This window comes from Vespula pensylvanica, chromosome 18 (genome assembly GCF_014466175.1).
Source record: "Vespula pensylvanica isolate Volc-1 chromosome 18, ASM1446617v1, whole genome shotgun sequence".
Taxonomy (NCBI): Eukaryota; Metazoa; Arthropoda; class Insecta; order Hymenoptera; family Vespidae; genus Vespula; species Vespula pensylvanica.
Genome location: NC_057702.1, coordinates 983054 through 997786, shown reverse-complemented (window position 1 = coordinate 997786; position 14733 = coordinate 983054). Strand labels below are relative to the sequence as shown.

The 14733-nt window shown below is 38.3% G+C and overlaps 1 protein-coding gene across 1 annotated transcript in view; it reads left to right on the top strand.

The window, feature by feature from the left end:
• Positions 1-2370: 2370 nt before the first annotated feature.
• Positions 2371-14733, top strand: part of LOC122635342 (visual system homeobox 2-like) — a 57153-nt gene continuing 44790 nt past the window's right edge. The window contains exon 1 of the mRNA XM_043825467.1: positions 2371-2380. The gene's annotated coding sequence lies outside the window, so the exon portion shown is untranslated. The remainder of the gene's footprint in view (positions 2381-14733) is intronic.

The following is a 14733-nucleotide window of genomic DNA, read 5'->3' as shown; positions in this document are numbered from 1 at the left end:
TATTCTCTGTTTCCTTGCTCGTCCTCTTTTCTACCTTCAGGCATTTCTTTATTCCTACGAACTCACCCCCTAAATGGATCTCTCGTTTGCATCACTAATCCGATGATTCTACCCCTCGAGTTTTACGTGGTTACGTTTAAGCAAGAGAATGCTTCGATCATGTTTGTGTCTCTAAGTGATCTCTATCTTTCTTTGCAATTGAAATATTTATTTTAAAGCGAAGCAAAGAAATTATTTCATATCGTAACGATAAGCAAGTATGCATAATCTGTCGATTTATTATTTGTTAAACTCGAAATGATTCCAACTAATTTATCGTTTCTCCAAAATGAGAAAGACTGATTTACGACATATTTAGGCATGTAAAAATATGCCATGATTGAACCTGAAAAAAATCGCTGGACTCGTTGGATCGTAACATAAAAAAAAAAAAATAAAAAGATAAAGAAATAAAAGATCTTAAAAAAAAAAAAAAGAAAACAGAATAAGACGAAGAAGAAGGAGAACTGATTCGAAATGAAATCGCGACTCCATCGGAGGCGTTCCATCATCCACCATCTTCTTTCCTTCCGGAGAGGAACGTGTTCCCCGAATTACGACCCTCGTCTTTGCATTTACTCCCTTTGCTAGGGGTTGCTTCGCGCGACTATGTTCAATTACTTACAGGGTTTAGAGAAAGAGAGGAACCAAGAAGAGGGGAAAGGAAAAAGACACGCATATCTACAAGTAAGAACATCAACGAGGGTTGGTGGACCGAAGCCATTAGTAGAAAAATGTTTTCCAAGGGGCCCTTTTCGAGTGCTACCGGTATAAACCCTTTAGGGCTCTAGCTCGCATCGGCAGTCATAAAAGACTTAGGAATCTCGATTGAAACGTTAATGACAAAATGGCGACGGCAGGAAGACGCTCGAGGTAAAACTCATATAGGATAAGAGTGTCTCTTTCTCTCTCTCTTTCTTAACGAATGTCTTCTCTCTAAACGCGAAAAGAATTTTTGCATCGTCTAAGCAAAACTGTCGTTTCCTTTTCTTTTCACGATCTTTTCTTTCTCCCTTCCTCTCTCTCTCTCTTTTTTCATCATCATTTCATTCGTATCATTAACAAAGATCGAGAGTTCCTATCTAAGATATTTCACGTTCCTTGATCTCGCGACATGAAAAAAAAAACACAAAGATACCATTTTGTTCGTCATGAAAAAAAAAAAACAACAATAGATCCTATTTGTATCTTTCTCTTTGTTATGATCATTTTAATCAGCGTGCCACGTACGTCGTATCTCTCGAAAAATATATCAAAGAGTTAAGTACGTGGCAGCGCGTTCCTGCAAAATCTCAAAATGGCGACTCGCGAGAGCGATCTCCCGCGTTATGGCCATCTACGCGACTTCTCTTCGACAACAATTTTCGATATATTTTCGTTCTTCTTTTTATCAACAACTTGACGAAGCTATTCGATAAAGAGTATCGACGTAATATTTTTTTTTGTGAAAATTTATAAAGATATTCTTGATAAAAACACTTTTCATCTCTTTCTTTTTTATTTCTCTCTCTCTCTCTCTCTCTCTCTCTCTCTCTCTCTCTCTCTCTCTCTCTCTCTCTCTCTCTCTGAGTAAAAAATCAACGCGCGAAAGATAGAATTATCCATGGAGGGTGTCACTTCCGTATGAAGGCAGGAGCCTGGAAATAATAATGCCGTGGTCTCTCTCTCTCTCTCTCTCTCTCTCTATCTCTCTCTCTCTCTCTCTCTTAACATATGCGCATAAATCCATTATTAAAATACGCGTTCTTTGTCAACGATAGAATCGGTCGACATTTTTATCTCGGACCCTATTCGGCCTCCTCCGTGCATATGGAGCCTTCGAGGAATCCGTGGAGGAAGGAGCGCATTAAAATCGTGCCATCCATATGCCATCGAAGTTCTAATCACAGCTATTATCGTCACTCTCAGGACGACGGTTATATTTTGCAACCCCCTTTCTCTCTCTCTCTTTCTTTTTATATCCCTTTTCTTTTTTTCTGACATTCTCTATTCTCACTCTCTCTCTCTCTCTCTCTTCCTCCTCTTCGAAGTCTAACGTTAATGCAAAACATTCCAAGCGACAAAAGAAGGAAAGACTAGAATCCGCCATTGCTCTCTCGGGAGATTCATAGACAGAGAGACAAAACTCTCACCCTTTTATATTATTTTTCTTTTCTTTCTTTTCTCTTTTTCTTGTTTCTTTTTTCTTTTTTTCGATACGACGAGACTCCAAAATTTTATCCATGGTAGATACAACACATTTTTACAGAGGAAACGAGGAGGAAAAGAGGATAGAATCACATCGGCGTTAAATCGGAAAAACGTCTTCCTTAGGAGAAGAAGGAGGAGGAGGAGGAAGAGGAGAGAGGGAGGAATCGGGAGGATGGGGGAGGTGTCCGGGTCTTCTTCTCGTCCGTCGGATATCGAAGAGTACAACACACAATTTTCCTCGGACCACTAACCCGCTACAAAAGACGTCTTCTGCCGCTGACAAGCATTCAACGAAAACCCTCCTGCGGGAAGAATGTAGTTCCTTGCTGATGGTATAAGAAGGACTACGTACAGGGCACGAGACTTTCTCTCTCACTTTCTTTCTCTTTCTCACATACACACGCTCTTAGCTTTCTCAGGCTTGCGACAATAGGAGGAACGAAACGACTTTTCTAAGTTGGACCTTTGACAGGACATCCGAACTCTCGTCTAACGTTAGAATCTCGATCCCTTTTCTTTCCTAAATTCACCGATAGAAATTCGAGCAATTTCCTAAATGGATCCTTTCTTATCAAGAAATCGAGCCGCATCGATTATAAGATACAACGTGGAGAAAGCTTCGATACGCAATTCGTTCTATCAAAAAAAGGAAAGAAAAAAAGAAAGAAAAGGAATTAAATAAAAGTAAGTTAGAAAATATAGCGAGAATGCTACTTTTATTAAGGACCTCGTTAGAAGAAGACGATTCGTAGGATATTCGAATGGATATTTATTATCCACTGGATTCGATCGAATGGACGCTGTGTTGTAGTTAGGATTCAAACTTCTTCGTTTGAATGAAATATTGCTAAATTCTTCACGGGATAATTTGAAGGAGAAAGATAGAGATAAAGATAGAGATAGATACAGAGAGTGGGAGAGAGAACTAGAGAAAGAGAGAGAGAGAGAGAGAGAGAAAGAGAGAGAGTTGTGAAATAGAAGAAAGAGGGAAAGAAAACGTAATGGCTTTACTGTTTGCAGTCAACGGAGCATACAGCCATTTTCTATGGAGAGTTAGCTCGTTAGCGTTTTAACGTAATTGCATCACTCGTAACTGCTGTGCCCTGAGGGGGGATCGAGCTGGCTGGGCTCGCAAAGTCGCGTGAGTCATTTCGATTGGATCGAGAAATTAAGACTGGCAAAATGGCGGCCGCACGAAAATGCCTTTCGAGAGAAGGGCTCGAGGGGGAGAGAGAGAGAGAGAGAGAGAGAGAGAAAGAGAAAGGGGGATTTGAACGAGAGGTCGAAGGGGGGGTGAGGAGACGGGGAGAGAACCGAAATATCGGGTACACCGTTCCGATCTCTGTAATTACGTTCTCCTCTTCTCGATAATCCCTCTCCCATTAATTCTCATCGACGGAATTACGTCATCCTCATTTCCCACGAATATCGATATATATATATATATATATATATGTATATCTATACATATTTACCTATATACCTTTTTGATATTAACTATAATATCGTATAAATCGCATTTATTCGATACTCCTGCCTGAAGGTCGATGTTTATCGCGTTAAGAAAATTCGATATCGCGATACTTGTCTCGATTAATTTCACTATCTTCTTTTCTTTCTCTTTCTCTTTTACTTTATTTTATTTTATTTCATTTTCTTAAATCTTTCTAGTGATGGGATCAAAGAATCTTGATTTCTGATCGCTCACCGTCGCATGAATATGAATTTCATGTTCGGAATTGTTAAGAGGAAAGAACTTATTGTTGATTTAATATTAAAAAAAATTTCTGTCCATTGCCACGAGATGAAACATTATAAATAAAAATATAGATGAAGATAAAAAAATCGTATATAAGAAAGGATACAAGAGAAAGAGAGAGAGAACTAAAAAGAAATAGAAAAAAAAAAGGAACGTACTTATATCGATATAAGATATCAAGGTATTTTATCTTATGCGATTATCGGCACGCCCTGGTACGCGACGTTATCGAATTTATTATCAATTTTCGGTGAACGGCAATTTCCCCTTGGCAGCCACCGTAACTCAGGGAAGAGATCAGAGATGAGAGATGAGAGATGAGAGAGAAAGAGAGAAAGAAAGAGAGAAGGAGGCCCACCCTTTTTCAACGGGGAACTCCATTTCTATTTCCAGTCCGCCGGAAGTCTCGTGCGAATGGCTGCTCAGCCATTTCCGTAAGAAGAAGAAGAAGAAGAAGTCAAATGAAGGAAGGATGAAATCTGTAAAGGGCGAGGGTGATGCTTCGAAAGATAGGCTCTTCCGTGAAGGAAGGGATAAGGGCACCCTTCGGCGATTTCCCGACTCCCTTCCGACGATTTTCGATAGGACACCTCTCTTTTTCTATCTTTCTTTTTCCTCCCTTCCTTCCTTCTTCTTCATATTCTTTTTCTTTCTCTATCCTTCTCTCACGGATCGCTAACCTTTCGAAAATGTGCTCCAAGGCACAAAGAGTCTTTTCTCCCTTTGCCTTCTAATATTACGATTATATATCGGATATTAAAATGACCTTGAATTTTATTTCTCTTGGTAGGTATTCGCTTTGAAATATAATAATTAGAAGTTATTAATATTTCTATCAATTAATATTCGTTTCGATTCGAATTGCTAATCTTAAAAATTAACTATCAACTGAATTCTACTTTACTTTCATTTAGGAAAAAAGTAATTATGAGTTATTAATATTTCTATGAATTAATATTTGCTTTATAGATTCCAACTTTTATTTTAAATAAATTATAAGATACATTGCACACTTATCAATAGAATGCATTAGAAACTTTACGCGTGTTCCGTCTAATTCGTTTAGAAACAAAACAAGTACAAATTATTGATGTTACTGACAACAGTTTGTCTAGAAATATCCTAATCTAAATTAATTAGTTTAGTACCTATCAGTTGTAACACGAGTATTGCTAAGTCCTAATTTAAATTCATTTAAAAATTATTAATACTTGCAAAAATAAATGTTTATAAAATATATGTATAAAAATAAATGTATATAAAATATTCTAAATAAATTAATTAAGAATCAGTATAATGAATAATTAAGATAAAAATTATATCAAAATTGTCTAGAAAGAAAAGAAAAATTCTTCAAAATTTTTATGGTGATAGTACCAGACGGAACATCTTCAAACAGCTAACAAAAGCTCCAAGAAACCTAGAGCAACCCTCCCACCCTTTTCGCAACCCACAAATACGAGAATCAAGTTACTAGAATACCCTAAGAATAGAAAGATTCGATCGACATAACATACATGACGGATAGACAGGTGGATAAGTGCGTACAAAAGAAAAAAAAACTAAAGAGTAGACATAAAGCAATGAGAAAGATAGATAGATAGATAGATAGATAGATAGATAGATAGATAGATAGATAGATAGATAGATAGATAAGGTTGGACGCGTCGAGGAATATGATTATTCCATAGAAATTTGGGGACGAGTTACCCCGCCTGCAAATAAAAGAAAAAATAAAAAATGAAAAAATAAAAAAAATAAGAAAATAAAAAAAAACAGGGGAAAAAAGAAGAAGAAAAAAGTCGACAATGCAGCGGGTTGTTCGGGGTGGTATAGGAGGGGCAGAGAGGTGAGGTAAGGTTCGAGGGGTGGGTAAGGTAGAGTAGAGAAGGAGGGAGGGTGCGTTTGACATGCACTCGTCTCTGATTGGCGGAGCACTAGGGTGGTAGGCGTGGTCCGTGGTGTCGGCCGTGCTTTATGATTTTATATGTAGCCTCTTGATAGCAGTCCACCCTACCACCCTACCTTTCGACGACGACGACGACGACGACGACGACGACGACGACGACGACGACGACGACGACGACGACGACGACGACGACGACGACGACGACGACGACGACGACGACGACGACGGCGACGACGACGACGACGGCGACGACGGCGACGACGGCGACGACGACGACGACGACTCACCCTTCGATGTACCAGCTTGCATTCGTTCGAATGCATAAAATACACCTAAGTGCGAGTCGCCTTCTCTCTCTCTCTCTCTTTCTCCCTCTACTGCAGCCACGAGTAAAGCGCATAATAGAGCACCGAGAGGGAGCGAACGGGGGTGAAAGGGGCTTAGGCTAGGGGGAGCCAAGTCGACGGAGTCTCTTCCGCGTTCCACATCTTCCATAGCTCGTATACGTATACTTATCTACCTATCTACCTATACTACCAACACTAACTTGCTGCCAACGGAAAAATATTTTTCCACCCGTCTCTCGATAGACAAGCTCTTCTCACCCTCTTCTGTTCTCTTCTGTTCTCTTCTCTTCTCTTCTCTTCTCTTTTCTTCTCTTCTCTCCTCTCCTCTTCTCTTTTCTTCTCTTCTCTTCTCCACTCTCTCTTTCTTTCTTTCTTTCTTTCTTTGCTTGCTATCTTCGAACGACGAGTCGCTCTCGGCATTTCCCCAAGGAACTCTCTATCTACGCAAATTCCTATCTATGGAACGTTTTAACTCGATGATAATGTATATTTGAAATGATTACTGTTTATTATTATTATTATTATTATTAATATTGATTATCGATTATGTCAATTTTTTATTTCTTTCTTTTCTTTTTTTTTGTTAGTTATGAAGGGATCGTGGAAAGCATTCTTTCAGGATGCAGATCGAGGATTAATAGATAGCAGGCATTGAAGAAGGGTTCTCTCAGTTCTCGTGTTTTTAGCAGGCTCAGCAGGATTAATATTCATAAGGGCCTGAGCCGGCTCGTTCGTCCTCCCAATGTCTTCCTCCCAACATTCTCCTAACTTCTCCTCTACGTCGTCGTCGTCGTCGTCGTCCTCCTCCTCCTCAACCTCCTCCTCAACCTCCTCCTCCTCTTCCTCCTTCTCCTCCTCTTCCTTCTAACTTATCCTTCTCCTTCTCTTCCCTCATATCATCGTAAACTATGATCAAGAAACTGCATTTTCGAAATTTTCTCGAGCATCGTATACAAACACACTCTTCTTCTTCTTCTTCTGCTTTTCTACAAGGCCTAGCTCGTAAAATTGCTGGCCTGTCAAAAGGGGGAGAGGAACAAGCGGATATAATGCTTCGAGGACCTTTCGAAGATTCGCAAGATCGAACTTCGAGGAACGAACCGAGAGAACCTCGGTTCGTATCTTCTACCTAGCATCCTCGTCCTCGATAAACCTTCTCGAAGAAGTGGATCCCTCCATCGAGGGATCTTCGATCCTCGATCCGAGCAAGAAGAAAACGATCGGGATGGACGTTGAGAGGGTTAACGTCGTCTACCGAGTCCTTAAACTTGTCAGGATTTCTTCTCCTTTCTTCGATAAAAGACGATTTTCTTTATTCAGGGATATATCCAAGTATGGATAGTTTCAATCCTAACGATGTCATTATAATATTTCTCATCTCTTCGTCGATATGTGTATGTACGTACACCCGTGATCACAAATTTTCAACGTTTATTGTTGTAACCATTTTGATTTTATCGCGTCATCAAAATACTTGAATTTATTTATAAATTAATTTAAACTTCGCAATCGAGGATCTTTTGAATTAGATGAATATTGCAATAAAAGGAGGAAATCACATCCCAAAATTGATCTAAACTTTTCACAGACAAAACCAAAGACCTTAAATTTTAATTCCATTATTATTTTAAGACGAAGATAAATTTAATCAACGATTTGAATTCGTATCTGATCAAAGATCTATGCACGCGAACATTGATAAGAAACGACGTGGAATGATCGGAAATGATTTACGCAGAACATACCTAGGTACGAATTTGATCGTCCAAAATAGTCTTTTCTTGTAAAGAGATCTTATAATCGTTCTTAGTAAGAGTTCTCGTCCATTTCTTCGTTATTGTCGTCGTCGTTGTCGTCGTCAGACACTTCTAACACGGCGAGCATAGCAAGGGCGAAAACAGCGTCGCCAGCCTAACTAGCATTCTTTCATGTATGACACTACACGTGTCGAGTCCACTAGACTAGAAGTGCCAGAAGATTCTTCTCTTCGGGTTTGTTAGTAGAGGCCTGTTGCATCTTCGCTAGCCTCGGGCCACGTTGAAAAATCCTTCGAAAGGTGAGACGAATTCACCGAACGAGGGAAAGAAAATCTTGAGGAAATATGAATTTTAGTACTCCAAGAATTCCCTAAACAGCCATATTCCCAAGTTTACGAAATGGTTATACTAAGTATTCTTTGGTGAAGTATACTAAGATTTTTGCTTTGTCATTCGAACAGCTGCGATCGTTTCTTAATACCAACAGGAAATCGATTATCTACTGCTCGTCGGATAAAAAAAGAGAAAGAAAGTTGAACGTTTAAGAAGCAGCTTCAGGATCTATGATAAAAGTACGATAAGGAACAGGATGTTGAGAAGAAAAAGATTACTTTTGAAAGATACTACAAAGTTAATGATTTCGAATTTCTAACGAAAAAGGGTACAAAAATTTATCACGACCTTGGATATCTAGTTATTAATTGTTAAAAAAATCCTAGAGAAAATTAAAAGAAAATTCTAGCACTTGAAAACTACATTTTCACATATATAGAAACCTATCTTCTAAATCCAAAAATATCACATATTAATTGTGCAAAAAATTATAGAAAAAATTACAATAATGATAACGCTGAAAAACGACGTCTTTCGCATAATTACAAATCCTTTCGAAAACCAAAAAATCAACACACAAATAGTTCATCAAATCCTAGAAGAGAATAACGAGAGAGCGAGAAAGAGAGAGAAAGAGAGAGAGTTCTCTAAACAGAGTATGTAGTTAACACCTGGACTCCGATCTTGATCAAACATGGCCGCAGTAATTTGTGGCATTTGAGGGGGCGTGGCACGCGTGTCCAGAAGGGCGACGAAGGGGGTCTTTGGCGGTAAGCGAGTTCACGGTGAGCCCTTGCGTCGGTTAGGTTTTTGCTAGCTCGCGCAAAAGAGAAAGAAAGAAAGAAAGAGAAAGATAGATAGAGAGAGAAAGAGAGAGAAAGAGAGAGAGAGAGAGAGAGAGAGAGGAGGAAAAGAGAGAGAGAGTCTCGCCGCGAGAGCGGACATAATTATTTCTTAGCGGGCTCGCGACGCGAGCAATTAAAAAGCTCGAAGAAAGAGACGTTGGATGCGATAATGAGAAGAGAGAAGTGGGGTTGGAGGTGGGGATGAACGGGGGTGGTGATGGTGCTGCTGGTGATGGTGGTGGTGGTGGTGGTGGTGATGGTGGTGGTGGTGGTGGTGGTGGTGGTGACTGGGACGAACGCCTCAGGGTACACCGTCTCATTAGATATCGTCGCGTGGTGAATCCTCGCCTGACTTATTTCGCAGCCGAATTATATTCTACCGCCTCCTTGCCGTTTGTCCTTTCGCGTGGTGACTCGTTCAGCCCCTTCTTCTTTTTCTTCTTCTTCTTCTTCCCTTCTCTTCTACTGCATCTTTAAACGTACCCTCTAACTTGCTTTACGCTCTGTGTCTTTTATAAGTATCTTCTAAACGTTTTTACCCTTTCTTCTGCTTCTTTTTTTTATAGAGGTTGTATATACTAAATTTGGGACATGATATTGAAGAGATTTATTTTTATATCTCCTTTTCTTTCTTTTTTTTTTTTTTTTATTTGCTTAAAATCATTCGATAGAAGTTTTACAGATGAAAGAATGAAATCGGTTTGTAAACAATGGCATGTCTTTTTTTTTTTTTTGATGATATGAAAAAACGATGTATTAGAAACAAAATAAGAAAGAGTTAACGAGATGATCGATGTATCTTAGAAATCTTAAAAAAAGAATTCTTCATTATCTGGAAGAAATATAGAAACGACAAAATAAGAATGTTTCAAGTGACAATTGAATCAAATTTAGGATACCGTCAATGTTCCTAATATTCTAACAATAAAATAGATTCGAAGACATTCTTTATTTCTTTTCATATTTCATAGAAAGAATCCAGCTAACAATAACAATGATTTAAAAGTAAAAAATGTGACGAGAAAATGTTTCGAGTGAAATAAAAGAGACGAATACCTTCATTCCAGAAACAGAATATCTTCTGTTTCTAATGTCATCAAAATAAAACAGATTTTAAAATTATTCTCTTATTTCATGGTAAGAATCTGTCTATCGACTAAAATGATTTGAAAGAAAAATAGATACAAGTAAACGCCGATATGCTGAATGGAACGAATGAAACGATCAATTTTAGAATTCCCACGATATTTCTAGTATTCCAACGATAAGATAAATTCTAACATTATTCATTGCTTTTTAAATTTAGTAGAAAGATTCTATCTATCAATTATAAAAAAGATTCTCTAATCAATTATAATACGAGGAAAATGGAAAGAAAAAACCGCTAGTACTCTAAGTAGAACGTATCAAATGGTCATTTAGAAATATTTTTTCAATGTTTATAATATTTTAACGATAAAATAGATACCCATATACCTTTTATTTCTTTTCGTTGCTTGCAAGCAGGAAACTTGGACGATCGTTTGTAGGGTCAAAGGGACGTGACCGTCGCGAAATCGAGCTTCGTTGACGAACCTTGCTCCTTTTCTTCCTCTCTCTCTCTCTCTCTCTATATATATATATATATATTTATCTAGCTATATATCTATCTCTTTCTGGACGAAGCTATCTCGCCGGAGGCGTTCGTAGGTACGCGTTGTCTCCGAATAGGGCTAATCATGGGACTCTGACTGTTGCCGTATCGTAGTCTCGTGCCTTGATTGGATCGTATAATGAGCGAATGACACGACGACCCTTGGCCAATACCGGACGTGCTTAGACCGAGATTTGACGCGAACGACAAATCAGCCTAATTTTACTCCCCATCGAACGCATCCGTTCGAAACTTTCCAAAAGCATTCAACGCTACACTACCATTTCTATTAAAGTATCTAAATCCGAAACACATTAAACTATCTAAAACACATCGACGCATATGTATATTCGTATGTATTCGTCGACCAATCATTAAGTTTGTAGAGAATAATTAATGAATTCTTTTTTGCTACAGATATATACATTTACATGTGTTCATATAAACACCATGGTCATACGCATGGCTACGTCTATACTCGTTAACGAACTATTAATTTAATAGTTTCTTTATTAATAACCATTTAAATCAATTTAAATAACTGCGATCATTCTCAATGCTAAGACCCAAGAAAGAAAAGTCGAAAGTTCAGAGTTCAAATCGAAAAGATAAGAGGAAAGACAAGAAAAAAGTAACAAAGAAAAGAAAAGAAATGTATCGCGTTTTGCGTAAGAACTTGAAAAGATTTTATTCAGGGACTCGCGATGATCTTGCCTAGAGAATATTGGCATAATCTCTAGGATGTCTCGTTTCGTGAAATTCGTTCTTCGTCGATCGTTACACGTCGTTTTCTAATAAGTAGGGAGAGAAAGAAGATGCGCCATAGCAAGTTGAGGAATACGAAGAGACCACGGAAGACAAGACCTTTGTAGAAAGGAGCCTCAAAGTTTAATATTTAACGAGCTTCTCCCACCCGAAACATCCCTTCTCGTCACTCTCCTCTTTCTCACCTACTCAACTCTATCATCGTTTCCTTCTCTCGTTCCCTCCTCGTCTTCGTTCGATCGGCCGATACGAAGAAGTCGCATTACTTGATTCCTTTTGAAGACGTATCCAGTATACCATTAACGCTAGCCACCGTGTCGCTCATTGAGAAGCCCCGATAAATTTCAAATTATTCGAACCGCCTCGGATGGATCTTCTTACTTCTTGCGCTTCGAAGAGGAGGATGAAGAAGAAGAAGAAGAGGAGGAGGAGGAGGAGGAAGAAGAAGAAGAAGAAGAAGACGTCGAGTGTCTTGAAAGGAGATCAAGCCGATAATCGCTTTATAAACGGTAGAGAGCTAGGAGTTAACGAGATGACTTCTCTCTCGACAAACTAACTTCTTTCTTTCCTTTTTTTCTTTCATCTTTTTATCTTCATGTCTTATTCAAGATTTATTTGCTTTTCTTTTCTTGACCTTAGAATTGATATGCTTTCTTTTTCTTTTTCTTGGCTTTGGATTATTAGATCTCAGTACAGAATCCATTCGATTCTTCTCTTGAAGATACTTTTAGAAATGTAAAATAATGTAAATGTAAAATATTAGTTGTAGAGCTGTTATTTCGTTAAGATTGAAAATATTATGTAAAGTAGGTAATTTTTTTTTTCAGGGGAACTTTGATATCGTTTGGCTCCCATCTCAACCTTCTTCGAGATATTGACTGTGGGCTCTCCCGTTGAAGTTCCATGTGACGAGGGTTGAAAAGGGTGGAAAAAATCGACCGAAGGGTTGGTTCGATTCTTCCTACGTAGGAGGCAGCACGTCCAGTATTACCGACGATACTTCTGCTGCCATCTATTGTTAGATCATTCAACTTGAAATTAATGACGTAAACGTGGTGAAAAGCCTGCAAGAAAATTGTTTAATTCGTTGTGTATGTGTATATATATATATATATATTGTATTTTATATATCTGTTTTAATTTATATTAGATAAAAATGTGCATTGATATTCATTTTGTAACTGTATTCGATGATGCTATTACAGTAAATCAAAAAATGCGAAACACTTTTATCGTATAATGGATATGGTCATTTTTAAAACAAAATACCTAATCTCAAAAGTATCTTTTCCTTAAAATAATAATGTATGTAAATAATGAAAGAAGTAGATAAAATCTGCAAGAAATTTTATAACAGATCTTTCCTAAACAAAATTGAAAAACAAAGATACTTTTTATCGCTATATTTTCTAATCGCAATATACTCTAATCCGAGATGTCTTCTACCTATAAAAAGAGATCTTATATAATTGAAGAAAAAAATTAGATAGGTAATTTTTCAAATAAAATGAAAACAAAATAAATAAATTCCTAGATAATTTCAGACGAGAAAGATGATGATAGAGCTTTTTCACAAGATTCTCACGATCACCGGGATGCGTTTAGAGTGTGTAAAGGAAAAGAAAAATAGAATGGATACGTTCGAATAAGAAAAAGAAGACGAGAAAAAAGAAGAAGAGGAAGAAGGAGGAGAAGGAGAAAGAGGAGGAGGAGGAGGAGGAGGAGGAGGAGGAGGAGGAGAAGAGGAAGAGAAGCATTGTGAAAATTTCGAGTGGCTGCAGATACTTAAGGTTTCATGGAGCGAAGATTAAGAGAAAGACTACTAGTTAAAGGCGATGACTGGCTGACTTTTTTGAGAGCCGGGAATTATCTTGTCGTCTTTTCGACGAGCCTTGGGTGGTCTCCGTGATTCTCTTCTCTCTTGCTTCAACCTCATCCTCCGAAGGAGGAATCATCGAAATAAGAACAAAGTTAACGAACTTCCTTTAAAACGTACGAGTAGGATGCAGAGTTATCAACGCTACCTACTCTCAGACTCTCTCTCTCTCTCTCTCTCTTTCTCTCTCTGTCGCTCTGTCCCTCTCTCCACATCCACAAGGCTTACCTTTTATACTTGTGAAATTCATATCTCAACCCTACTACAAATTTCTATTTCATAACGTGAAAGAGAGAGGCAGGGGAGAGGGAAATAAGACCAACCTATTTTTTAGTTAAATTACACGATTCCGAGCGACTAGACGGGAGGAAGAAGCTTTCCTCAATATGCGATTTTACCCTCGTTAGCGTGCAAGGATTAATTCTTAATCCTAGGACAAAAGTGAGTGTCGAGAATAACGAGGGCACTTCTTTATATAACGTAAGATGCGATACAAACGTCGATCACTCGTCTCAGCAGATTTTAATATCTTTCTTTTTATCTAGTTGGTCTAGAGGAGGGATGGATAAGCTTTGAGCGAGTTAAAAAGAGATATAGATAGATAGATAGATAGATAAAGAGAGAGAGAAAGAGAGAGAGAAAGAGAGACGATGTCGGTTCTTCCTTTGGCAAAGGATACTTGGGATTAATCAGGAATACTGTAATCGAATTTAACGTCCGAATTGAGTATTTTCGCTTACAAAGAGCGAAAAGAGAGGGCGAGAGAGAAGGCTCGTCTCGTCGTAAAGGCGAAAAGGGCCAGTCGAGAACGAACTCGTCCAAGGCCGTCGAACGAAGAGGAACGAGAAGGGCTTCTGGCTCTTGCGTAGCTTAATTGGAAAACTTGCGGATTAACGATTCTGCGAGACTACGCGAAAACGTTCTTTATGAATGAGTGGGAGAGAAAGAGAGGGTATGTCCTTTTTTCTAAGTTACACGCAAGTAAGGAATAAGGAGTAAGTAACAGGATATAGAAAATACGAAGGACGAGAGAGTTATCTCGACCCTTCGTCAAATCTGATTGAAGAATTTCGTTTATACATCTACCCACGTCAAAGCTAGTACGGCTCCTTTCATCGATCGAATTCTACTCTCTAAATTCGATTTGAGATTATATCGTCAACTTACTTTGCGCGATTTACTCTCATGAGATATCATTACTCTACCTACTTGTGATTTTTTATTACCCTTCTATATAAAACGATATTGTATCTCGACAAAAAATTACGCAATGAATTAAC